This window comes from Nyctereutes procyonoides, unplaced genomic scaffold (genome assembly GCF_905146905.1).
Source record: "Nyctereutes procyonoides isolate TBG_1078 unplaced genomic scaffold, NYPRO_anot_genome, whole genome shotgun sequence".
NCBI classification, from domain to species: domain Eukaryota; kingdom Metazoa; phylum Chordata; class Mammalia; order Carnivora; family Canidae; genus Nyctereutes; species Nyctereutes procyonoides.
Genome location: NW_026575030.1, coordinates 21,979,934 through 22,007,818, shown reverse-complemented (window position 1 = coordinate 22,007,818; position 27,885 = coordinate 21,979,934). Strand labels below are relative to the sequence as shown.

Sequence of the window (27,885 nt, the reverse complement as noted above, 5' to 3'; positions counted from 1 at the left end):
GTGTGTGAATGCAAACCAGTGAAACTGGCTTAGTTTACAAAATTTAGCTCATAATATAGTCACACCTCCAGTTTGTATTTATAGTCCTGATTAGCATTCTATACCATAAAATTCACACACATATGTGTGACATCATATATATCTATGGATCATCATAGATAGGTAGAGAGATAGATAGAGAGATATGGCATTTTTAGGATGGCATCAGCTTGGGATTCAAATAGGACAATTTTCTTTCTTTTTTTTTTTTTTTTTAAGTAAGCTCCATACCCAATGTTGGGCTTGAATTCATGACCCTGAGATCAAGAGTCACATGCTTTTCCAACTGAGCCAAGCAGGGAGTGCCTTAAATAGGACAATCTTTATTTTTCTGTTTGATCTCTAACAACAGTTTGGAAGTGATGGAGAGGCAGGTTTCGAGAGCCTGCCTTGAATGGATGTCTTTCCAGACTGCCTTGGCTTGCAGCTGAGAGAGGAACCAAATTACAGAGCTTTGGAAGCTGGGGTTCTAGCAATCTTTGAACATGCCCATCACAACAGGGACTTGATTAAGGAGGGAGCATGGGCCACTTGGTGCCCTTGTGCTTATCTGTCATTTTCTGTAAGTAAACCTGAGGAGTTCTACAGACAGTTCGCTCTTTAGCTCTGGTGTCCGAGGGAAGGGCACAGATCAGGGAGGGTCAGAGTGGCCCCATCCTGGCATTAGCACTTACTAAGCGTGTTGCGTTAGTCTAGTTACTGAGCTTTTTTTATGCCAGTCTCTTCCTTTGCATCCTTGGGAAAATTCAGGTATCTATCCATAGGGTATTTGTGAGGATTCAAATAAAAAAAAAGTGTGGACCATGTGTGTGGCTTAGTATAGTTCCTGGCTTCCTGGCACATAGAATGCATTCCATAAATACTAGCCTATAGACTAGGCTAGCAATATACCCTAAATATTATTTATACCCTAAATAATATTCTTTCTCATTATCAGATATTTCTCTGACTCGCAGGGCAGTACTTTTAGGCAGGCCATTAAGTGGAATGGGGGATTAGCGAATATTTTTCAAAACTCTCTGGGAAAAACAGGCTTGTAAACTAGACTTGTAATTACTGGCCTTTTGCTCAATTTTTGATCGCTAGGAGTGCCCCTGTTTAAAACAAGTTGCTGATCTGGTCCTAGGGCTGATTCAGGGTGAGTGTTTTTATTAAGAAAGAGATAAAAGGTCTTCTCCCTACACCTGGAGGCCAGTGTGCTGAGTTCTTAAGCAATTCCTCAGCAGGTCACTACTAAAGATCTTTGTATTTATTAGTCTTTGTATTTAGTTATTTTAGTGTATGCCATTATCCTGTATTCATGTCCAAAGTGGATCATCTTAGATGCATTTCTTTAATTAGTACAATTATCAGCTGTGTTTAGGGAAGCTTCTGGTCTGCCATTTATGGGTCAGAAATTCCTATTTTGTCATCAGCAGCCAATTAGAACTCCTTGATTTCAGTCACCAAATTTACCACTTTTAAACAAACAAACAAACAAAAAAACACCAAAAAAAAAAAAAAAAACAGAAACATGACGTTTTGGTTAAATTTGTTATTAGCTAGATTTAGATTACTTTTTGCAAGAGTGAAACTCACAGATCTTTAGGTTTGCTGGGAAGAAGGAAGTCAACAGTCCGACAAATTGACACCTTTTAGGCCTGTCTATGCTGAGTGAGGTCCTGTCCCCATCCTTGAATTGATCCCCATGGCCCAGGGAATAAAATAGGTGATTTTTGACTCTACCTCTGGGGTTGGGGCTGGAGGTGGAGATTGAGGAGGAACAACATTTCTACTCACAAACCTGGGCAATCTGTGATGCTCTTATGAAAGGCAAAGAAAAGTGGGTACTGGGGAGGCAGCCAGCATGCATCCTCTGTTGACCTGTGGGCCCCTTAGTCTAATGAGAAACTGCAGTAGGGGCATAACTGAACCCCTCTGGAGGAGCGAGGAGGTTTTGTGCAGGCCTTGTGAAGAAGTGACATGAGAACCAGGCCTCCAAAAAAAATAAAAATAAATAAATAAAATAAGATAAAATAATAAAATAAAATAATAAAATAAAATAAAATAAAATAAAATAAAATAAAATAAAATAAAATAAAATAAAATAAAATAAAAAGAACCGGGCCTCCAAGGGGTGGAGAAGGGGGGTTTTCTTCATCTAAGAATTTAGGCAAAGGAAATAGCATGACGAAAGACATAAAGTCCTGGGTACAAATGGAGTATTCTAGAAATGAGGAACAACTAACCATCTACTATGTGTGACTCTGGTATCTCCTTTGGTATCCAGCTTCTGGGGGTCAACCTGCACATCCCACAGATGAGAAGACTGAGGCTCAGAGTCACTAAACTGTTCTCCCAAGAGCATGTGGGTAATGAGTTGAATCTTGGTTTCCTCTCCATGTTCTACTCTCTCTCCCACTTACCCTGCTGCCCAACTCAGCTCTGATCCTTGTATCAAGTTCTGTTTTTTTTTTTTTATTATGGTGCTAGAATCTGGTACAGTTTCATATTATGTCCCTGAAACTATGGAATGGGTTAGCGGTTCCAGAAGCAGCCTTTTCTGGTCGGGTATTACTTTTATTTGCATATATAAACCCTGTGCCGCCAAAGGTCTTAACATAAGCACTGCTTGGCATACACACACACACGTTTATACCCTAAATAGCAGAGGCCTAGAAATGTTTGTCTACTTTTGCCAACATCTGACTGTGATTATCTTTAACCACAGTCACACTGTTTGTCTCTTAAAATAGCACTGACTCTCCCGAGGAGGCTGTTTCTGGTTGTCAGGGCCCTCCCAGAGCTCTGGTCCACCTGCCTTCTCCTGGTAACCTTGCACTCCATGATTTCCTGGGATTGATTTCGCTCTTGCCTTGTGTTGACCCTCCTGAGTTCTTCCTTAGGACTCACAGACCTCTCCTGGTGGTCCGAGAACCCACCTGTTGAGTCAGGTAACTGACAGTAGATCTCTCCCTGTAATGTCCCTCAGCCTTCCTACTGCTGGCTCTGCCCTAGGCCATGTCAGTATGCAGCGGTTGGGCACCTGGGTGGCTCAGTGGTTGAGCGTCTGCCTTTGGCTCAGGGCATGACCCTGGGGTCCTGGGATGAGTCCCACATCAGGCTCCCTGCAAGGAGCCTGCTTCTCCCTCTGCCTGTGTCTCTGCCTCTGTGTGTGTGTGTGTCTCTTGAATAAATAAATAAAATCTTAAAAAGAAAATGCAGGGGTTGACTTGCCCCAGAAGAAAACAGCCTAAAGGCCAAGTGGTGCCTGACCTTGTGAGATGGACCTGGCCAATTTCTGAAAGGGAGTATCCCTTCCCTCTGCCCTGGAGCATGGGTATTATAAATGTCTGTCTTTGCTTTGGGTTTGCCTCCCAGAAGCTCAGTATTCCCCCTTGCTGGTCCCAGGTTTCTTTGCTTTAAAAAATTGTTAGATGTTAACTCCAAACATGATGAAAGTAAAAGGAGGGAATGAAGGTGTTTTTCATCTTACAGTTTCTGACTCTGCATCACCCTGTCGCATCCTCCTCCACCCCTTAGAATAACACATCATACCAAGCCAGGGAAAACCACTACCAGATAGAGCCTGGTGGTCTTATTTGAGGTCTTCCTCCAGACCATCACTAGGATCAAGGGAATGAACATCAACTTATACACGTGATTCTGGGTTGTGTGCTCTGGACTTGGATCCAATCACTAGGAGATCCTTTTCCTGAAACAATTGGGGTGATGTGGGTGGCAAACACAAAAGCCAACACAGTTAGAACTCTGAAAAAATAGATCTTCGGGATTGCTTTCCCATTTTTCAGGCTTGCTGTGTGGTTTGAACAGTGTGTTCTCCAGACTAGGGGCATGGAGGTCACCCGTTGAGCTCTGGCAAGAGCTACTCTTCGTGGCATCATTGGACTACATTGCTCTTTCTGAACCACAAAAGTTCTTTCTGCATAACCTTGTAAAAGGAGAATTGAAAGCTGAGGTGCCTAATTGCAGAAAATAGGTTTGGGAGATGAAGGTTACAGATGAACTCATGAAAGCCCTATAAATATTTTTATGATCCTTAAAATAAATTACCCCACTAAATAAGGAGAATGAGTACTGTGTTGATTTCCATTCTGTTGGATTAGAAATATTTGAAATTTTCCTAAGTTGAAATGTGAACTAGGTATCTTTCAATTCATTTTTGTGTGTCGATAGTGGGTACTTTAAGACTCTTTCACGCCCACCCTCACTGTGGTCCTTCATCCAGATGGGGCTCAAAACTTTATAAGAGTTTAGAATTTAGAGTCCAGTAGACCTCCCTGAATCCTAGCTCTGTCATTTACCAGCTCCATTACCTGCCACAGGGACTTAACTTCTCCATGCCACGTCCTCATTGTCAGCAAAATGGGCGTAATAGGACCTATGTGCACGAAGTGTCCAAATGTTACTGACGATGACACTGAAGTGCTTAGCATTCCTGTCATGTTGTTCTCATAAAGAATAGCACTGAAAATGGAAATATAGACAGTGGTGATGGCAAAACTTGTCATACATGTACATACATTTTACATGGTTACATATATAACCATGTACAAGTGGTTAAATTGTAACTTTTGTGTTACATATATTTTATCATAGTAAAAAGAATCTTAAAATTATACCCCCCAAAAGGCTAAGTATATATGTGTGAAAGAGAGCAATTTATTAATTTATAAGAAACTGAAGGAGGTTTACCAAGCATGATCTATAGAAGGATTCTGAATGAATTTTTTATCCTCTTCTTTAAACTTTGATTTTCCCAAATCCCTACAGTAACAACACCATTTACTTCTGCAACTCGAAAATACTTTAAGTTACAACAAAAGTCTAAATGAACAAAAGCATAGCTAAGTAAAACAATGCCAGGCCACCCGCACTGTCAAGCAAGCAGGCCCTGGGACTCTTAGTTCTCCACCTGCCCTGTCATTTTGGGGGTTGATGGGGGCAGGGAGACAAGTGCAGCTTCACCCTGTCCTGGGCCCACACTGGCCTCTGCCCCCCTCAGCAGTCTGTCCCTTGCCGCCATCACTGGTGGAACCAGGTGGGACCATGCAGATGGCTCCTTATGACCCACCCTTTGGAGCAGCACTGACTGCAGGTGCCACATCCATCTTGACTCCTGATTAGAGTTTCAGTACCTTAGGGTTTCTGGTATCTTGTATTTCATAAAGATGCTTGTGCACCCAGAGACATTTGTCAGCCCCCGTGCTTCCCCCATGGCATCACGATGTATCTGAGCACTCAAGATCAGGGCGGTGCTTGGCCCTGCCTCCATCACCCACCCCCTCCTCCATTACATGGGACTGAGATTCCCTTTCTACACACACACACACACGAATGTTATTCTTGACACAGTTTCTAATCTCTCCTGAGACTTTGACTTAACACAACTATGCATTCATTCATTCAGCAAATATTTATGGAACCTAAATATACTGAAACTTAAAACACACAGGGCAACCAAATCATATTTATTAAAGTTTTTGCATGAGAGCAATTATACTTTGGAGTAATTACCATGTTTTCCTCATATGGGACATCTTAGGTCCTTAGACTTTGGTCTTCAGTGATATCCTCTCTTAGGTGGGTGCCTGCAATGGTGACGTGTGGCTCAGCAGAGCACAGGAACTGCCCCAAGAGCCACAGCCTGAGATTTGCGTCTTATCCACCCAGTGAGCCCAGTGCTCCCACTACACAGTGCATTCATTCATACCCAGGCTGTGAGATGTATGACAAGGCTTCTTCTTAATCCTTTCTCGTGGTCATATCTCCTTAAACATCCCATAATCTTGATTTATAAAATATGGGAAGTTTATAAGACTAATATAGAACAGCTTCTTTAAAGTTTCTACTTTTTTAAAGGCTTTTTTTTTTTTTTACAGATTTTATTTATTTGAGAGAGGGAGAGAGAATGCCATGAGCAGGGGTAGGGGCAAAGGGAGAAGCAGACTCCCCACTGAGCAGGGAGCTCAATGGGGCACTCGATTCCAGGACCCTGAGATCATGACCAGAACTGAAGGCAGACTCTTAACCAACTAAGCCACCCAGGTGCTCCTTATTTTAGAGACACAGAGAGGGAGAGCACAGGGTGAGAGAGGGGCAGAGAGAGTCTTAAGCAGACTCTGCACTGGCGCAGAGCCTGACCTGGGGCTCGATCTCACAATCCTGAGATCACAACCTAAGCCAAAACCAAGAGTGGAATGCTTAACTGATTGTGCACCCCAGGTGCCCCTGAAGTTTCACTTTATAATATTTTTTCTGACATTCAAGGTGAATTATGTCCCCAAATAACATTATATATAAAAATAAATGACAGGTGGATTTCAGACCAATGTAATAGACACTAGAAAGGAAGTTAAGACAAATAACAGACTGGGGGAAAATGCTTGCAACCTACATAATAGACAAAAGATTAATACTTGGAATACATAAAGAGTTTTTATAAATGACTAAGAAAAAAGCCAACAACCCAATAGGAAAAGTTAGAAACAAGCAAGACTTTTAAAGAGGCAATAAACTGGGCAGCCCGGGTGGCTCAGCGGTTTAGCGCCGCCTTCAGCCCAGGGCGGGATCCTAGAGTCCCGGCATCGAGTCCCACGTCAGGCTCCCTGCATGGAGCCTGCTTCTCCCTCTGCCTGGGTCTCTGCCTCTCTCTCTCTCTCTCTCTCTCTCTCTCTCTCTCTCTCTTTTTCTGTCTCTGTGTGTGTGTTTCTCATGAATAAATAAATAAAATCTTTAAAAAAAGGCAATAAATGTTTGAAAAGATCATATCAATAATTATCAAAGAAATACAAATAAAAATAAGATCATTTTCACCCCCGGATTAGCAAAATTATAGGGAAGGGGGTAGAAAAATAAATAGTTATATACCGGTGGGAATATAAAATGGTACAGTCTTTCTGGAGGGCCATGTGGCTAAATTAATTGAATACAATTGAAAGTGTATTTTGTCTTTTGACCTCCTTCAAGGAGTATACCCTTAAAGAAGTGCTCATTTGTCCCAGGATGTTCAGGTGTTAATCTTTGTAACAGCTTGCAAGAAGATGGGCAGTATCATTATTTCCAGGAGGGGAATGGTGCAGTTTTACCGTGAAATACTATGTAGGCATATAAAACAAACAAAATACAGATGAGAAAATCTTATACTTGTTAAATGAAAAAAATGTATAGAAACTTCCAATTATATAGCATGAACTGCTTTGTGCAAGAACTGTGCGTGCATGTGTGTGTGTCTGTGTGAATGCATGGAAATGGCCTGCAAACCATACATCAGCCATGGTTACTGCTAGATAGGAGAGTGGGATTGAGGTATAGGGGAATAGCGGGGAAGAAATTGGAGAGAGATGGAGGACTTCTTACCCTACAGTTTTCTAAGGTATTATTTGAAATTTCATAAGCATATATTTACACATAATGTACTTTTTAAAGTAATATATATTTACAGCAGATTATTGGGAAAACAGGAGAAATTAAGGGAAATATTTCACCTATAAGTCTAGACAGCTTGATTCTAGTTACTTATCTCTCAGTCTTTTCTGTATGTACATTATGTGTATGGGGGGGTCAGTTTTATACTCAGCATTTCCTGCTTCTTTCATTTAATGTTGTCTAAGCATTTCTCCACAGTGTGACAAATTTAGCCTCTGATGTGACCTTTTTTTTTTTTTAAGATTTTATTTATTCATGAGAGACACAGAGAGAGGCAGAGACACAGGCAGAGGGAGAAGCAGGCTCTCGCAGGGAGCCCAATGCGGGACTCGATCCCGGGTCTCCAGGATCAGGCCCTGGGCTGAAGGCAGGCGCCCAACCGCTGAGCCACCCAGGCACCCCTGGCTTTTGCTTTGTTTTGTTTTGTTTTTTTATTTATTCATGAGAGACACAGAGAGAGATGCAGAGACACAGGCAGAGGGAGAAGCAGGCTCCATGTGGGGAACCAAATGTGGGACTTGATCCCTGGACTCCAGGATCATGCCCTGGGCAGAAGGCAGGTGCCCAACCGCTGAGCCACCCAGGCGTCCCCTCCGGTGTGACCTTTGAATGTTTATTATAAATTCATACTGTTCAAAGTTCTAGAAAAATGGCCATGAGGAACAGGTGTGTGAGGACTGAGTACTCACCCAGTCTGCCCAGGAGGGGGGGTCCATGGAGGGCAGCTGGGCTGGGCATGAGGATGACCCACTGGAAATCTGAGGAAACCATACAGCATCCCCTCTTCCCCTTTCACCTTCTCCAATACCAATGGACCTTCTGTGTTGCTTTCTCCCCAGTTCAGGTTCTAACTCTGGCTTCCCCGAGCTGCTTTCTCTGCCGTGGGCCTGCCTGAGAACTGGGGCCAAAGGGCAAGATCTGAAGGTCAGCCGTCCCCGGGAGTAAGAGCATCTGAAAGGCAGCTTAGGACGTAGGCCTCCGTGTGTGTATCTCTCTCTGAGTTTTAAAGGTGAAGGAAAAGACTGGTGCAGATAATCGAGAGCTGTTCTTCCATTTGGTCGATTGGTAAACTGAAACCCAGCAAGATTGGGGTTTGCCTAAAACTATGCAGCAAGTTAGCAGTAAGACTAGAATCCTCCCTCCTGGGATTCTTGGTGTGGCCCAGGGCTCTTTCTGCTGCATGAGGAAAGGTACCTAAGCCACATTCAGGCTGTCTGGAGCCCTGAGACTTGGCCGATGGTGCTGCGGGCTGAGGAAGGGTCACTTGGGCTTCAGTTTTAAGTCCTCCTGTTCATGTAAGTATTTTCAATTTTCAAAGTCATAAAGGACTTCCTAACTTTAGAGAAAGAAACGGGTGGGAAGTTTTGTGAGCCAGATAAGTCCTCTCTTCTAATGTGAGTCTGATCGCTCTGGGGTCTTGGACCTGAGTTCATGAACATTCTGTGTGTCATGCTGCGGACCTGTTCACACTTGTCATGCACATCTGTGAGCATGTGTGCATGTGTTTTCACCTGCTGGGATCTGCTTCTACATCTGCGTCAGATGAGGAGCAGCAGGTTGTAGAAGGCGGTAGGGAGTAAGCTAAGGAAAGTGAAGGAGACTCATGGAGCAGGTGACCCAAAGCCCTGCGGTCTGATGGCTCACGATGGAGCTGGCTGTCTCCCAGACCCCACAGGCATGACTGTATTACAAAACAATATTTCTTATTGTCGTTCAGCTGTCATTATTGTCATCGCTGTTCATTGTCACGTAGTAACCTTTCACTATTATTTTAAGTATGCATCGTGGGCAGCCCCAGTGGCACAGCGGTTTAGTGCCGCCTGCAGCCCTGAGTGTGATCCTGGAGACCGGGGATCGAGTCCCACGTCGGGCTCCCTGCGTGGAGCCTGCTTCTCCCTCTGCCCACCCCCCCCCCCCGAATAAAAAAAATGCATCATTATCTCACAAGTAGGTGTTGCTTAGCCCCAGTTTATGATGAGGACGCCCAGGTTCAGAAGGCCAAAGAGGCAGAGCTAGAACTCCAATCCCCGGGTCATCTCAACTCTACCACTTGCCACCTGTATTTATACACACACACACAAGCACCTTGGCTTCCTTTTTCTTCGTTAATATTTAGAACGTATTTATTGAGCACCTGCTATGAAATCTTTTTCCAACAAATGTTTATTGAGTCTTTTAGTTCTCGTGTCAGGCACTCTTCTAGGCACTGGAAACGTAATAGTGAACAACAGGTGACAAAAATCCCCAGCCCTCAATGGAGCTTCTATTCTAGAGAGGAAAATAGGAGAGATAATAAGAGTAAATCCTATAGCGTAGATATTTTTAAAAGTAATGTGTTAACCAAAAAATGTGCAGTTCGACAAGGGCAACAGGCGAAGAATGCTTGCCCCTGAAAAGGCAGCCTGCTACCCACATTGCCACCGTGCAGAGCCCCAGAAGAAAACACCGAGAATTTGCTGGCAGGTGGAGAGAAGAAAGGAACCGCGGGTCTGAGGCCTTTATAAGGCTAGCCAGGGAAGTCAGGTGTAGGATTGGCTAGTTTGAATCATTTCAGCAGGCTCTGGAGTGCAGGGGCTCTCCCTAGCTGTCTGGTTCTGGCCCTGGGGAGCCTGGGGCAGGTGGATACTGGCCCAGAATGCAGAGCCCAGTGAAGAAGATGGTTGGGGAATGTGGGCTCTGTATTGGGGGGTTTGTGTATAAAAGGCACAGTCCCAGTGGAGTTAGTTGCTGTCTCTAGGAATTATGTAGCTGTCTCTGGGAAGAAGGGCTGTCCCTCCAGGGTCAGCAAGGCTCCAGATAGCGAAGCATCAGAATACAGAAAATAAAAAGACATGGTTAATATAGCAGGCTAAATGGCAGTAAATGGTACAGGGAAAATAAAAGGGGGAGGGGTGGCGGAGGGGGTTGCGGTGTTAAATAGAGTAGTTGGGGGAGACTGTCTTGGGAAGGTAGCATTTCAGTGAAGACCTGAATGCAGAGAGGAAACGAGCCATACAGGATCTGGGGGAAGAACTTTCTAGACAGAGAAATTATTACAAGACGTATCTCATTGATAATGCTACCTAAAGTTTAGCCTGTTAGACCATAGCAGGAGGAATATAGGTGAGGGCACAGGTGACACATAGGGGTTGGAAGCACAAAATGATAGTAGGAAAGGATGAGGTGGCCTTACGTGTGTGAATTGTATGTGCAGGATTTTGTCCAGAGATGAAATCTGAATATCTCAATCTTTCCCATTCATCCATTTGGTAAGGTGGTTTTCCCCAAATCCTTAAAAAAAAAAGAAGATTCTTTTTTTTTCAAGATTTTATTTATTTGAGAGAGAGAGAGCATACGAGCAGGAGGAGGGGCAGAGGGAGAGGGAGAAGCAGACTCCCCTCTGAGCAGAGAGCCTGATGTAAGACTCGATCCCAGGACCCTGGGATCATGACCTGAGCCGAAGGCAGACGCTTAACCACCTGAGCTACCCAGGTGCCCCGAAGAAGAGGTGATTCTTGATGGAAAGGTGATTCTAATTCAGGACAGATTTATCTGGTTGCACAACGTGGCCCAATCAGAAACTAATACTTTTCAGTTAAAGTAAAATCCTATCTCATCACCTATCCCTCACCCCAGCCTCTTTGAAAACCCTCCAATGGCTTCCCGTTGCATTTAGGGTAGGGTTCCAACTGACTGCCGTGGCCTGCAAGGCTTTGTCCAGCTGCCACCTGCCTTCCCAACTTCATGTCATATCCCTCCACCCGTCCCGTGCTCCAGCCACAAGAACTTTCTTCAGGTAACTCGGACATCCCAAACTTCTTTCTGCCTTAGGATTTCCACACAGAGTGTACTCTTCGCCGAAGGCCTCAGCCCCACCTTTACATAGCTGGTTCCTTCTTATCATTCAGATCCCAGCTTACTCTCCGAGAGACTGTCACAGCTGCTCACTCTGAAGATGTTATCCAGGCCCCCCACGGCTCATTAGCCAGTTTAATTCTCTAAAAACTGTTCAGCAGCCTTGGACATTTTAAACACTCGTGTATTGGTGTCGTATATGCCCTATTCCCACCCAGCTAGAACATTAACTTGACTTTGTCTCCTTCACTGTCCAGCATTGGGAGTGGCACCCGGCGCATAGAGAACACTCAGTAAGCGTTTGTTGAATGAATGAATAACAACACGATATCTTCAAATATAAATGTTATATAAATGGAGCCTATAGGACCTAGCGGTTAAGTAATAAAAGAGCCACCATAATGGGGCTGGGTCTAGACAGTCTTCTAGGAAAGAAGCACTCTTATGGAAATAGTCTAATTGTGGATCTTTCCTGCAAAGGATGTCTCCAGGGATATCTGTGGTGCTGGGTGATACCCCATCCTAATTGCTGCTGATCATGAAGCTGGGGGTTCCAGCTCTAGGAAGGAGGAGATGGCCTTGTCACCCTTGAGCAGACGTGGCAAAGTAGCAGCCCTCGCGCCTTTGCTCCCAGTGTGTAGTATTTGGCAGCAGAGTGTTTGAATTCTTTCTAAAACCATGAACGTGAATGTCTTTAGCTGACTTACTCTCTCCATTTTGCCACGCATGCCTCTTCTGACTCTCCACGTCCAAAGTCTTCTCATGTTTACCTTCCCCAAAGACATCAGAGCTTTGACCCCTGCCCTAAGTGAATAAGTACCCTGTTCCCTACAAGTCCAGTGGGTACCCTGGATGTTTGTCCTGATTGAAGGAAAGTTAAAATACTGCTGGAAATAAATAAATAAATAATAAATAAATAAATAAATAAATAAATAAATAAATAAATAAATAAATAAATAAATAAATAAAATAAAATAAAATAAAATAAAATAAAATAAAATAAAATAAAATAAAATAAAATAAAATAAAATAAAATACTGCTGGTAAATCTCGGAAGTAGCTCACGTCTAGAAGAAAAGGTGTCAGCTTGTCTTACTGGCCCAAAGGCAGGGTGCTTGCTAAAGAGAGTTTCTGGTCCCAATTATGCAAGTGATATACATAGTATAACTAGGAAGTGACCTTCCTAGGTTCCCATAGTATCATCCAGACTCAGCCTCCCTATCCTGCTCATCATGCACCAAGATTTATTATTTATGACAACAATTAAGCAGCCCAATTCAGTAGAAGCCAGCATTGGAGCTTCTAAGGTTCTCACTGATCTATTCTCGTAACCCCTATTTGTCATTTCTCCCATCTTTAACACTGTCAAACTTGACTTGGGAGTTAGGAAATGCCGCATCTACCAAGATTTTGAAATCATGCCTTTGCTCTTCAACCTCTGGCTTTTTTAGCGGGTCATTCCCCATACTCAAGACCCTGTGGCAACCGGTGTTCTTGGTCATGATAATCTATCTCTCTGTATCTATTAGTAAAATATTGTAGGTAATTAACATAGCTGGCCAGCACTTAATGGCTGCCCCTACCCCACAACAGCATTCTCAGTGACAATTTTTTTTTTAATTTTTTTTAATTTATTTATGATAGTCACACACAGAGAGAGAGAGAGAGAGAGGCAGAGACACAGGCAGAGGGAGAAGCAGGCTCCATGCACCGGGAGCCCGATGTGGGATTCGATCCTGGGTCTCCAGGATCGTGCCATGGGCCAAAGGCAGGCGCCAAACCACTGTGCCACCCAGGGATCCCTCTCAGTGACAATTTCAAGATCTATAGAAGGAACTCCTAGGTCGAGTACAAACCTGACCCCAGATTAGCTTCTAGAATTCCCATTTAGGAGTATGAATTTCACGTGGAAACTTAAGGTTTACTGATAATTGTATGCCCACGAGGCCAAAGTCAACCTTAAATAGCAAGTCAAAGCACAGCTTAGACAAGATTAACAGTCCAGTTCTAGCCTTTTGCATAGCCACTATTTTTATTATACGTTGTTAAATCTGTTTTTCAGTGGAATAGAAAATTATTCTCCTCTCACACTCATGACCAGGAGATTATGTCATAAATGGAATTGGGTATCGCATGCAGGGATGTGTTCAAACACCACATACAGCTGGGTATGGTATCACTTACAGTTGATTTGTATCAGAATTTTAAAACATCAGCACTGAGCAAATATGCAGTTTCACTTGATGGATTAGAAAGTTGTGCCAGGAGCAGACACCACGTTAACCAAGGGATCAAACTTAACATCCCTAGAACTGGATTGAATCAATAGTTAAAGTGTCGTCTCACATGGTACATCATTTTCAGGGGGATTCCTGCCAAAAACACACATTAAATCGAATTGAAGGCAACATCCAGCAAACCCAAACTCTGAGGGCTGTTTTACAAAATAACGACCCTGTGCTCATAAAGATATCCAAGTCCTAAAAGACAGGACCTTTTTCTATAAAGGACATCATGGGAACAACTGGCAACATTTGAAGAGAGTATCAATGTTAAATTCCTTATTTTGTTCATTGTACCCTGGTTATATAAGAGGATGCCCATGTATTTAGGAAACATACACTGAGGTATTTGGGAATCAAGAGGCATCTTCTCTGTGACTTCTTCTCAGATGGTCAGAAAGATGGAGAGCAAGTGAGAGAAAGAGAAGAAAAAGCAAGCGGTAAACTGTTAGCATTTGGGAAATCTGGGTAAAGGCTATATAGGGATTCTTTGTACTAATCTTGCAACCTTTTTTTAAACCCGAAACTATGTCAAAGTAAAAACCTTTAAAGAAATGAAGCCATGGGATCATACTTGTGAACCTCATCCCAGGTAAGCCAGGCAGTGGGCTTTCCCGGCCATGTGCACCCTTAGCATGAAATCTGTGCTCCGGGTCTGAGAAGGCAGGTCCAGGGAGGAGGGGCACGAGGGCACCGCTGCCTGAAGAGCAGAGCAGAGCAGTGAACACTGAGATGTTCCTCTTGGTTGGGCAGCTTAGACTGAATTTAGCTTGTTTGTTGCTTTCTTCCAAGCCAGGTAGCGAGGACCCAGAGGAAGACTCACTTGGCACAGGTGTTTGGAAATGGGGCCAGGCTAAGCCTGCAGGGTCTCTAACTATGTGAAGTTCAGAATACTCTGCACCTTAATACTTTTCTCCCCACCCCCATCCACCCCTCCCCCACCACACAATATTAGTTTTCCCAAAAAAGGACACTGAAAACACAGTCGTTGACCACCAGCCACTTGTTTCTTCCTCCAGGTATGCAGTTTCCCCTCTTCTTCCCTCGGGTTCCCTAGGAGAGTTTCCATTGCAACATTTTTAGTTAAGTAGCGCTTAATTACAGTCTTAAACTTTCCAGCGTCACCCTGCTTAACTCTTTCCCTCCGCCTCTATAATTAAGCCTGGCATGGCTACCTTGGGTTTCGATTTCTATTAAAGGACATTGTAAGTTGAATCCAGGACAGGCTTCCCACTGACTTCTGGGTGGACTCTGAGATGAGAGCACCTAACTTGAAAATAACTGGACTGTAACTTATCTCCTACTTTGGTGTTCATGAGAGGTTTTGAGTTTGACTGGTATCAGGATTTCATCCTCAGAAGTGTGATTCATCTTTTGTATTCTAGACTGAGGTGGAATAATGGCCAAGATCAATGCTACCTACGCTGCTTTCGACAACACATTAGTAGAATTCTGTAAGTGGTATAGGCTCCCCTTGGAGACCCATCATCTATATGACATGTTAATTAGCAGAGTAAAGATTCCAAGAAGTCTTGGCAGTAAAAAAACGGTTAAGTTTGTTTAACCCACCCTAATTGCCTGAACAACACAGACAGCTTGTGGAACAGGAAGTACGAGCCTATGTTGATAGTCACCTTGCTAAGTTTAAGAGATGAGTATCCCACCAACATGGACTTTTTCTTAGATGTCTCTGGGCCTGAAAATACTCAGGCTCTGATGATTTATCTTTCTTTGCCCTTAGCTATTCATCACTGGCCATTTAATGAGCTCTTCTACCCCCAACAAGTTAGTCCTGAGGATGCAAAGATGGAGGACATCTCTGTCCCCAAGGTCTTGCCTTACAGTTAAGGAGGTAAAGGCACATAAACAAGCATTGTCAGTGCCAAATGAGTGGTATTCTCATAGAAAAAGGAGAACATGCTGGGCTGAGTCGTCCAAGAAGTGCTAGGTAGGCCTTAGACAAGCAGAGAGGCTGCAGAGTGATATGAGCAATGAGGAATGCAACGTGGCTGGTGCAGCACACTGACCAAGTGAACAATTAGGCTTCATATAATGTAGTCATCTTCGAACTTGAGCATACATCAAAATTACTTGGAGGGCTTGTTAAAACACAGAGTGTTGCCCCCACCCCCATTGTTTCTGATTCAGTAGCTCCAGAATGGGACCCAGGAATTTGCATTTCTAACAAGTTCCCAGGTGATGCTTCCATTGTTGGTCTGAGGACCTCAGTTTGGGAAACTCAGATTATCCAAGAATGGAAGTTCAAAGAGCTGGAAATGTGAGTACTCCTGACCGTGGAATAGTTTAAGTAGCAGGCTGACAAGTTAGATTTTATTGATCAAGTGAGTTGTGAATATCTGCCTTTGGCTCAGGGCGTGATCCCGGGTTCCTGGGATCGAGTCCCACATCGGGCTCCCTGCAGCGAGCCTGCTTCTCCCTCTGACTGTGTCTCTGCCTCTCTCTCTGTCTCTCTCATGAATAAATAAATAATATCTTGAAAAGAAAATCTGTTTAGGTTTTATATGAATATCGCAATGTCCTTTTTTTCAGTCTGGATTGGTGAAGTTTCACCATGCTCTCTTGTTGGTTATGTCTTGAGCAGTCCAGAAGCCATTTAGGAGAGTTTTCTACACTACACTGTAGAAGAAATGTGCATTCCCTCTCTAGAAGTTGTGGACTAGTCTGGGGGAGTGAAATGGGTATGTAAATGGAAATAATGTCTAGGATGTCTACTCTTGGAAGAGCAGCAGATTGCCTTCACTGACTTTTGATGATCTGATATGTCAAGTTTCAGAATCTACCCCTGAAATATAGAGAGAATTTTTAGCCCTTGGCTTCCAAAGGCCACCAAAAGAGTAGTAAATCGAGTGAGTCAGTATGGCAACATGTCACAGGAATGGCCTTGCAAGTTTAAAACATGCATATCTGGGAGAGGAAGAAGGCACTGACTCATTGCCCTTTAAGGGCTCTCCTCCCTCTGTCTCCGGCTCAGAGAGAATATTACATGGGGGAAACTAAGGTCAAAGACCCTGTGAGGACAAGCAGTTGGGAACAGCCATTTTACCCAAAGGTGTCCAGATGGGAACAGAAGTGGCAGAGGAAGAACCAAAGGAGCCAGCCAGCAGTCGTTGAGTGAGATCTGGACTGAATTAGAATAGGATTCAAAAGAGTTTATCTAGATTGAAGCCTAAGATGTACTGGCTTTTCACCTCTGTGGAGACTGTTGAGTCTGTTAGGGAAGACCCTGATATTAAGTGCTGGTGTCCCCCATGAGCTCTGAAGATGAAAAGAATTCCTGCCCTCTGTGGATGCCACAGGATTTGGAATCCCTGTGGCTCAGATCTCTGTACATTGTCCCAGGTAGGATCAGCACTATAAGGAAGAGAAGGAGACAAAGGAGTAGAAATGAACTATTTATCTATTGAGCTCAATACAATGTGACGTTGAGGTTCAGAGTGATCCTTCATTTTGGACTCTTTGTTTAACGGGAAAATTCAGACACAAAAATTCCAAATCCATAGGGGTTTAAATGTAAAAAAAAAAAAAAAAAAAAAAAAAACAAAAACAAAAAAACCCACAAAACACATGAAGTTCAAGTAAAATGATGAGATACAGAATAGCGGGTTGGCAAAGGATTCATCGGAGAAGACATTCCCAAACTAAGTATAAAAGCAGTGTAGCACGCCACATCACTGGCCATCAGGGAAATACAAATCAAAACCACAATGAGATCCCACCTCACCCCAGTGAGAATGGCTAAAATTAAGAAGACAGGAAACAACAAATGTTGGAGAGGATGTGGAGAAAGGGGAACCCTCCTGCTCTGTTGGTGGGAATGTGAACTGGTGCAGCCACTCTGGAACACTGTGTGGAGGTTCCTCAAAGAGGTAAAAATAGACCTGCCCTACGACCCAGCAATTGCGCTGCTGGGGATTTGCCCCAAAGATACAGACGCAGTGAAACGCCGGGACACCTGCACCCCAATGTTCACACCAGCAATGTCCACAATAGCCAAACTGTGGAAGGAGCCACGGTGTCCTTCGACAGATGATGGATAAAGATGTGGTCTATGTATATACAACCGAATATCACTCAGCCATCAGAAAGGATGAACATCTACCATTTACTTCGACGTGGATAGACCTGGACGGTATGATGCTGAGTGAAATAAGTCAACCAGAGAAAGAATTATATGGTTTCATTCATATGTGGAATATAATAAATAGTGAAAGGGGCTCTAAGGGAAAGGAGGGAAACTGAATGGCAAAAAATTAGAGAGGGAGACAAACCATGAGAGACTCCTAACTCTGGGAAACAAACCAAGGGTTGCAGAAGGGGAAGAGGGTAGGAGGATGGGGTGCCTGGGCAATGGGCACTGAGGAGGGCACTTGATGGGATGAGCACTGGGTGTTATACTATATGTTGGCAAATTGAATTTAAATAAAATATTTTTAAAAAGCAGTATAGCAAGCAGGAGGCAGGGGTATGTACTATGCATTTGAGACTTGAGTATTGTCAAAGAGATGAGACAGGGATATCCTGAGCCTAGAAGTGTTTGCCAAGTTTAAAGTTGTGGTAGGGGCAAATTGCAAGGGCAACAGGTTTTCCAGTATTAAAAAACAATGTTTCTGGACCAAGCTGCTTCTCCCTCTTTCTTCTGCCCATTTGCTGTCACTGGAGCAGCTTTCATCATCCTCTTGCGTCAGGTGGTCCAAACACCAGAATGACCAACCAAATGATTTACTAGAAAGCTAGCCATTCCGGGAACTGGTGATGCACAGCCTTAGGACCTCAGCTAAACATGCAACCAGGAGATTGGCTTTCATAAGCATTCCACTAAAAGACCTGTCAGAGACCTTCTCCTATGCCATGAGGGATATATTAATGCTTACTGGAGGTTTTGTGCTGTCAATGCTTACAAACAATTGAATTTATTTATTTATCACCCAAAGAATTTTTATCCTTGACCTCCCCATCACCCCCTTCTCTAGATGTGCAATTTCCAGCATGAGAAACATGTATATGTAATACTTACAATTTTTGTAGTAAGTAAATCATTTATAGAAAGCCAAAGAAAACTGGAGTAGTTGGCCTTCTGATCTCTGCAGACAGATGTTTTGAAATGCATTTGCCTTGTGTAGCTCAAGCCACAGAAGGCAATAAAGATGAGTTCATAATTATTCCAGTATCATTGGAACTAAAGCCAGACAGAAGAACAGGAGGTCAAAGGACTCTTGTATTAATATCTAGTGGATTTTAGGAATCTTTGTGTTGTCTTCTTATTTCAGCCATTGGAGTCAAAACTTCCGATAGAGTGTTATAAATACCAGGGGACATTTATAGACCCGTTGGCCATCGAGATAAACAGGTGTGATTAATATAGAGCAACTAGACTCCGTATCTTTTAGTAATTACATAAATTACAATATGTAAAAAAGATAACGTTTGGAATGTGATTGAGAGCCATCACTGAACTCCAGAAGAATGGACTGAAAATGAGTTTTTCAGTTTTGGGTTGTGTCCCTCAAGCCAATATAAAAAATGGTGGGCCAACTTAGGGACTTATGCGTACAGGATACTCGATCCACTGAAAGCTTAGGTGACCTTACACGTGCATATGCTCTCTGCAGTCCCAGCCTGGCCTTTCAAGGACACTGTTCCTGGTCTTTGGAGATGCTAACCCCTCAGAACTAATAGAACTCTCTTCTCTTTTAGTCTAGGAGGTATAGTCCTTTATTTTCAGCTTACTCTGAGGTTAGTGCGAAGAAGGCTGATGAATCAGTATTTTGTGATGAGAGAAATAGTGGATGGCAGTACCGTGGAAACGGCCAAAGGCACTTGACATTTCCTACATTTGTGTTCTGTGATGATTTGTGCAAAGTGGATCCTGCTTTCAGAATAGTTTTGTAAATTTTATACCAAACCCTAAAAGGTAAAAGCTTTTTTTTGGGGGGGTGGGGGGGAGTGTAACATAAAAGTGAAATGAATAGGAGCTGAAACTTTTAAAAAAGGAAATTGGATTTATAAATGGGCTGTTAGGGCAAATTTTTAGAATATTCAGTTACTACCCATTTGTATACAATTATCGTGTATTTTGGTAGCTAATGAAGGTCTATCCAAGTAAAGAAGGACAGTGTTTGACCTAGACAATGGACTTGTTGGCATGTGTTCAGTGCTCATACTCTCATGGGCTTTTCCTCTTCACATCAAGCAGACAGCCCTCATCTTTATTTGTTTAATAAATAAATAAATAAATATGTTTATTAAATATAATATAATATAAATATAATGTAATATAATATAATATAATAAATATGAATGTTTTATATTATACTGTATTGCTTGGAAACATGGTACTGTGATGAAAATACCTGAAGTTATGGAGCCCTTGCCCCAATATTGAAACTGATAACACTGACATGTTTATTCTAACCCCCTGATGGTATTTGAGACCCTAAACTCAACGGTTGTTCAGCTGCCTGGTCATAAAATCCATCTGAAACTCCCATTTTGAGAGACATCCTATAGATAAGGAGGCATGTGTCATTTCCAGGGCATAACCCATGCTGCTTAAACTTCCAAATAGTGGGAAAGGGAGACAGTCATAACCATGTATCCCAAGAACCTGGCCACCTTATTCTCGGACAAGACTTCAGACACTGGTCATAAGAGTGGTTCCCTGAAGTGAGAAGGGAAAATGACCCAGAATGGCAGCTGGTAGCATTAAGTGTTTCTTTGCTTTTAGGAAGCATGAATCTTTGGAGCTAAAAATGACCTTAAATCATTTAGTCTAGGCTTTAGAAGGACATGAGATAGAATGAAGGAACAGAGTTTATACAGAATAAACTCAAAGTCATGGAATTAAGGGAGCTTTTTATGGTTTTATTGATTTTTATGTAACTTACATCTTGCTTCTATGGGTCTAAAGTGTTCTAAGCACTTTAAAAATATTAACTCCTTAATCCTCATAGCAACCCTATAGGGTAGACACTAATATTATCTTCAGTTACTGATGAGGAAACTGAGATACGCAGAGGTTAACTAAATGAACCAGAGTTCCACAGCTAGCCAGGGGTGAAGCCAGGCTTGCAGTGTATCCTGTCTAATCCACCTCAGTACTGCCCAGCTAGTTATTGGCATAACAGGGCCGGGAGCCAGCTCATCTCTTTGTTGCAATCCACTGACTAGGCACCAGTGGTTGTTCTGAGGTCATTTAAGCAAGGCAGGAACATTATGCCAAGAGAGTTTAGTTTCTCTTTTAACCAACTTCAACAAAATATCATGTAGACATGAGTGTTGAGGTCAACAATTCTCTAGTCATTGGCTAAGCTTTGGAATATGTTGTGTGACCATGCAGCATGTCTTCTCAGGTATTAAGGAAGAAATCAGGTGGGTTAGAGAGGTGGCTTGGGAATTAGAAAAGTAGGCATGAAAAATAGTGTGTGACAATAGCCAAACTGTGGAAGGAGCCTCAGTGTCCATCGAAAGATGAATGGATAAAGAAGATGTGGTTTATGTATACAATGGAATATGACTCAGCCATTAGAAACGACAAATACCCACCATTTGCTTCAACGTGGATGGAACTGGAGGGTATTATGCTGAGTGAAGTAAGTCAATCGGAGAAGGACAAACAGTGTATGTTCTCATTCATTTGGGGAATATAAATAATAGTGAAAGGGAATAGAAGGGAAGGGAGAAGAAATGTGTGGGAAATGTCAGAAAGGGAGACAGAACATAAAGACTTCTAACTCTGGGAAATGAACTGGGAGTGGTGGAGGGGGAGGAGGGCGGGGGGTGGGGGTGAGTGGGTGACGGGCACTGAGGGGGACACTTGACAGGATGAGCACTGGGTGTTATTCTGTATGTTGGTAAATTGAACACCAATAAAAAATTAATTTATTAAAAAAAAAGAAAAAGAAAAGTAGTGTGTGAGTCTGCAGATGGATAAGCATTGGTTGTCTGTTGGTTGGTTTATTTATTTACACTTCTCTTGATTTCATTAGTATCTTTATACTCTCATGACCAGTCAGGTAAGCTGTGCCACTCAGAGCCCATGAAGTTGGACCTTCAACCTTAGGACCTCAGGAATTCCCTTGACAAGTCTCCTATTTCCCAGTTTGTGGCTGAGATACAATTATAGGATGCATTTCCTACTGATCTAGAGGCACTGGTTTTTACTGTTTCATTTCTTCTTGAGACATCCTACCTTAATCTCAATTTATTTCCTTGAAGTATGTGCTTTTGGTTAGGAAGGAGACATTTAATTCTAGAGGAAAATTATATACTAATGTACATAATTAAGCATCAAGGAGAATGCAGGAAGATAAGAACTTTTTTCTTTTTTTAAATTAAGATATAATGCGCCGCCCAGGTGGCTCAGCAGTTGGTACTGCCTTCAGCCCAGGGCGTGATCCTAGAGACCCAGGATCGAGTCCCACGTTGGGCTCCCTGCATGGAGCCTGCTTCTCCCTCTACCTGTGTTTCTGCCTCTCTCTCTCTCTCTCTCTCTCTCTCTCTCTCTCTATGTGTCTCTCATGAATAAATAAATAAAATCTTTTTAAAAATTAAGATATAATTGACATAACATATATTAGTTTCAAGTGTACGACATAATGATTCAGTATTTGTATGTATTGTGAAATGATCACCACAATAAGTCTACTTAGCATCCATCACCACTCATAGTTAAAAGTTTCTTTTTCTTGTGACAAGAACTTAAAATCTTAAAGTTTAAATCTCTTAGCCACTTTCAAATGTATAATACAGCATTATTCACAGTAGTTAGCATGCTATGCATGACATCCCCATGACCTATTTATTTTACAACTGGAAGTTTGTATCTTTGGACTTCCTTTACCCATTTTGCCTGCCCTCCTCCCCCAGCTCTGACAAACACCAATCTACTTTCTGTTTCTATGAGATTTTTTTTTCTTAGATTCCACATATAAGTGAGATCATATGGTCTTTAACTTTCTCTTATTTCATTTATTTTTTTTTATTTTTTAAAAAGATTTTAATTTGAGAGAGAGAGAGCTAGCAAGAAAGAGCATGAGCAGGGGAGAGAGGGAGAAGCAGGCTCCCCACTGAGCAAGGAGCCCAATACAGGGTTCAATCCCAGGACCCTGGGGTCATGACCTGAACTGACGGCAGATACTTACCCAACTGAGCCACCCAGGCACCCCTGACATTTTTCATTTAGCATAACGCCCTCAATATCTATCCATGTTGTCACAAATGGCATGATTGTCTTCTTTTTTGTGGCTAAATAACATTCCAGTGTACACATGTACCACATTTCCATATCCATTCATCCATTGATGGAGACTTAGTTCTCCTCTGTCTTGAGTATTATAAATACTGCTGCAGTTAATACAAGGGTTCATGTATCTTTTCGAATGCTTTCATTTCTTTCAGATAAATACCCAGAAGTGAAATTGCTAGATCATCGTGTGGTTCTGTTTTTAATTTTATGAGGCCTCTCCATACAGTTTTCCATAGTAGCTGCACCAGTTTGCATTCCCACCAACAGTGCACAAGGGTTTGGCCATCTGTATGTCCTCTTTAGAAAAAGGTCTATTCAGATCCTCTGCCCATTTTTTAATCAGATTATTTGTTTGCTATTGAGTTTATATATTTTGGATATTAACCTGTTCTCAGATATATGATTTGCAATTTTTTCTCCCATTTGATAGATTGCTTTTTCATTTTGTTGATGATTCCAAAAGATAAGAAGTTTTGTACACAGTTGGTGGGAGTAAATCAGAGTGCAATTTGGCGGTAACTAGTGTAGGTGGCAAGATGTCCTCTGTAAGCCCAGCAGGTCCACCTCGAGGTATGTGCTATGGGTGCTTTAGAGTTTAGAGCAGTGTGTGTTCTCCTCAATGTGTGATATGCGCATCATAAAAGTTTGTTAGCCATTTGTTTCCAGTCCACAGTGAGATAGGCACAGAAAATGATAAAAAGCATTTATTTACTTTTTTTAAAAGAATTTATTTTTTTTAAGATTTTATTTATTTATTCATGAGAGACACAGAGAGAAAGAGAGAGGCAGAGACACAGGCAGAGGGAGAAGCAGGCTCCACGCAGGGACCCCGCCGTGGGACTCGATCCCTGGTCTCCAGGATCAGGTCCTGGGCTGAAGGCGGTGCTAAACCGCTGAGCCACCAGGGCTGCCTGAGAAAAAGCATTTAGAAGCTTTTATAGCAATCTGACACTCTACCACACTAAGAGTGTGACTTTGTATTTTATAAAATTGATCTGAAACAGATTGGAAATTAGAAAAACAAGTCCTTGACTCCCTGACCACAGGTAGCTTGGGAAACACTGCCCTAGAAGAATTCTCACAAATAAACAGAGACCTGTACAGGACTGCTTCAAGTAAGTGTATGTGTGTGTGTAACAACCTAAATATCCATCCTTAGGAAAATGTGTTATAAGCACCATAATATGTCCTATGCAAGATTATTATTCAACCATTAAAATGAATGAACTAGATCTACATGACTGAACATGGATAAATCTCTGATAATTTTGAATTAAGGAGCATGTTGCAAAATGATACCTATATTATGACAAGTGTATAAAAATTAAAAATACAAAACAATACTATATTTCCATGCAAAGTAGATAGCTAACAACATGAACGGGAAAGATGCATGCACACCAACTTCAGAACAGGATTTAACTCTGGGAAGAAGAAAATAGTGGATAGCATTGTGAATGGATGAAAAATATTATATATATAAAATCTCTTATTTCTGTTTTTTAAAAGCTGAAGCAAATATGGACCAAAAAAAAGTTTGCATTTATCATATCTAGGTGGTGGGTACCTGGTTGTTACTTTTTTTCCTTCTATTTTTCTCTATCTTAAAAATATCTCCTAGTAAAACCAGCCCAGAATATGATTTTTTTTTCTGATCCATAAAGCAAGTTGAACATACTAGAACATCCAGGGAACTTGATTACCTACAATGCCTAGGGACACATTTGTCTTCCCAGTGTGTTAAAACCAGGTATTAGCTGTACGGGCAGCTTCGGTGCCTCAGGGCTGTAGGGGAGTCATTAGTTCAGAGCCCTGGGGCAGAGGTAGAGATGCCTGGGTTCTGGTCCCAGCTTTATGACTAATTCATTTGTAACAATAGATTTCTCATATTTAAACCTTCATTGCCTTACCCATAAAATAAGACTGAGACTGTTTTCAGCATTGAGATTTTATGACTTAAATGAATTATATATTAATGTATATTTGAAATGTTAAATAGATAGCAGCTTGATGCTCCTTTTACAATAATCGTAGAGGCTAAAGGAATATATGGAATGAATGCAGATGTAGAAATAAGATTAATATATGGGCAGTATTTGGGCACCTGGGTGACTTAGTCAATTAAGCATCTTCCTTCAGTTTGGATCATGATCCAGGAGACCTGGGATGCAGCCCCAGGTCAGGCTCCCTGGTCAGCAGGGAGTCTGCTTCTCCCCCTACCTCTGCCCCCACATCCCACCCATGCTCATGCTCTCTCTCTCTCTCTCTCTCTCTCTCTCAAATAAGTGAAATCTTTTAAAATATATGTGTGTGTGTGCAGTGGAGTCAGATCTGGACTTAAGTCTTGCCTGTCTGCCACTCACCAACTATGAGCCTTGGTTTCCCAAAACACTCTTGATTTTCTATTTCCTGTGACAAGAATCACAAATAAATAGCACCTACCTTAGCTTGGAAAGTTTGGATAGCAGTCTTATTGTTTCAGATGTCACAAATCAGTCACTGAACTTCTAGGGCTGGAACGGCACTAAAATAAAATCTCTAAAGATGAGATGAGCATAGCATGCCAATTAGTCTTTGAAGCAGTAATAAGGAAAGTAGAAATTTTCTAAACGAAATGGTGCCACATTCTTCAAAATCATGTATTCAAAGTAATTTAGTAAATTTCTTTTTTTTTTTAAAGATTTATTTATTTATTTGTGATAGACATAGAGAGAGACACAGGCAAAGGGAGAAGTAGGCTCCATGCAGGGAGCCCGACGTGGGACTCGATCCCGGGTCTCCAGGATCACGCCCTGGGCTGAAGGCAGTGCTAAACTGCTGAGCCACCCAGGGATCCCTAATTTAGCAAATTTCTTAAGAAAAAAAGATCACAACTATGTGAGGTGATGAATGTTACACTATTGCAGTGATCATTTCACAGTATATACAAATATCAAATCATTGTGTCCTACACCTTGAACTAGTACAGTATCATGTGTCAGTTATGTCAAAGCTGGAAAATAAAAGCGAAAACGGGCAAAACCCAACAGAGTGATTTAGAAATGGTCCCGTCTCAATTCAGGACCCTCACTAGATGAATTATAGATTGCTTCCAACACTTGAATCCTCTTTTATGTGGGCTGCGATCAAATGGCCCTCATTGTTTACACAGAATAAACCTGAGACAGCAAAAGTGAGAACATGCTTGATTTTTAATTTGTACTTTGTCATTCGTATTCTTTCCATTCATTTGGACAGAATGCACCAAAGCGGGACCCCGTGACAGCAGGGAAGGACAGTCAGTCTAGATTTGCATCTGTGAATCTCGAAGTCAGGCTCTGTTTTGTGATGGAGCAGAGAGCGTGGACGGTCACCTGCCCGGCCTACTAACGAGCACCCAGTTAACGTGGTTGTCCTCTAGTGCTGCCAACACAGTATGTGCTGATTCAGATTTGAAGGCTTGGTTTCATAGAGCCATGTGGTGTCACAGGGGTCTGGTGAGTGAAAAGCTTTCCAGGTTTATCAGCAGAAAGATAACAGAAAGGCCCTGGTTCTACAACCAGTGCTGGAGAGATGTTTATCACCCAGGCTTCTGAGAACAGGAGTCTGACCCATACCAAACACTTTAGAAATAATGTCAACATACCCAGGACCACAGCCAGCAAGGAATTCCCTGAGATAAGATTACAGTTTTTGTCCTTAAAGGGACGCCAACCATGTCAGTGGATCCCCGAATATTCCCTGAGCAGAGCAACCCTGTAAATTATCCTTCATACCAGGGGCCTGTAGGACCTCAATTTCTGGGCTTCTAGATGCAAACATTCAGTTGTTGTTTTCCAAAGTACACACAGAACTTTAGCAACATCAGAGAAAGTCCCCACAGGGTCAAGAGCCTGAGTTTGGGACCCCTCAAGATCCGTCAGTTGTAGAAGCTGGAGACAGCTCTCTGTTGGCAAAAGTATTCATCCGCCTTCTTTTGGGATTCTGTTTCTTCTCTGTTGGCTCTGTCTAGGCCAGAGGGCCTCTAAAAAGCCAGGTTAGCCCTCAAGGCTAGGTCTAGGATGAAGTCATTATAGGAAAAGGTGATTCAGTCTTTGAGAGGAGGAGGTGTGAAAAACCACTGCGGTCATTTATTTCAAGACTTAGTCATGTGTTTGATTTAAATATCAGTATGCAAACCGGCACAGGGTTGGTGGGGGAGAATGGGGGGGGGGTGGACCCATGAGGGGTCTGCAGTGCTGGTCAGGGATTCTCCTAAGACCATTTTTGTAACGAGAAGCAGCAGACGGAGAGAGAACTCACCTCTGATTTGTCATCTAGACACTTCTTGCTTTGGAATGCCTCACATTTGTTCCTCTCTAGCCCCGTGGGCTGCCCTAGTGCGGCCTTCTGGATCCTGACCCCTCCTTCTCAGGGCTATGCCGTCTATAGTCACCAGATTAATTAAAAGAAACCTTTTTCATTGTGTCATTTCCCAGGATAGTCTCACAACAGAGGTCACACACTCCTAGTTTATTATTAAGTGTCCTTACTAATCTTTCCATCCAGTTTCCCTCTTGGATCTCCTCGGGGGCTGTGTTCATTATTTTTCAGTGTGGGTGCTGTGGTTCCCTCTATCTCCCCCTTTTGAAATCTCTTCTCCCCTTCTCTCCTCCGACACAGCTCTTTCATGAAACCCTTTCAGACCGGTCCCTCCTACACTGATCTGACCTTCCTCTGAACTCTGCTAGCTTATCACCTAGAGTCCGTACCAGCCCGGTGGAAATCAGTCACATTCCGCTACGTGAATTTGTCTTTACGTTGCACGCTCTGTCTTGCTCCTTCGCTCTTCTCTTTCTTTGCATGTATGTGGGGCGGGGAGCTAGATAAGGGGTCTTTGAAAATAAAACCTAGGTTTTATATGTCATTAAAATATACTACCTAATAGGTGTTCCATGACATTGTTATTAGTTGGTGATTCTTGCTCAGGATCTTGATTTTTTTTTTTTTTTTTTTTTTTTTTTTTTTTGTCCATGAAGGTAGGAGGCTTTGTCTTCTGTTCCTTCCTATATCCATAGC

General features: G+C 42.4%; 1 protein-coding gene across 17 annotated transcripts in view; it reads left to right on the top strand.

Annotated features, from left to right (window-relative positions):
• Positions 1 to 27,885, top strand: part of KALRN (kalirin RhoGEF kinase) — a 656,901-nt gene that overhangs the window by 551,819 nt on the left and 77,197 nt on the right. The window lies entirely within an intron of this gene.